Raw genomic sequence first — 261 nt, 5'->3', positions numbered from 1 at the left:
AGAGAGAGAGAGAGAGGACACACAATTAAACACAGATCAAACATGTGGATAGAGCCTAGTGAGAATCACAAACATGTGTAAAGGCAGGAATGTTAGTTAAGAAACATATCACATAACCATCTGTACTGTAGATAAACACAAACACAGAACATATATAGACGCAGATGCTTATCAGGGAATTTGAGCTGGCACACCCCAAAGGACAGGTCACAGGGGTTGCTGCACTGGGCTACAATTCATCATGTTTAACTTCCACAGGAA

The 261-nt window shown here is 41.4% G+C and overlaps 1 protein-coding gene across 1 annotated transcript in view; it reads right to left on the bottom strand.

The window, feature by feature from the left end:
* myo1d (myosin 1D) overlaps nt 1–261 on the bottom strand; it is a 99909-nt gene that overhangs the window by 26276 nt on the left and 73372 nt on the right. The window lies entirely within an intron of this gene.

Source organism: Morone saxatilis, unplaced genomic scaffold, assembly GCF_004916995.1.
Source record: "Morone saxatilis isolate NCDOM2014 unplaced genomic scaffold, NCSU_SB_2.0 Contig1, whole genome shotgun sequence".
Lineage (NCBI taxonomy): Eukaryota > Metazoa > Chordata > Actinopteri > Moronidae > Morone > Morone saxatilis.
Note: the sequence above shows the minus strand (reverse complement) of the source record. Positions and strands in the feature narration are given on the sequence as shown.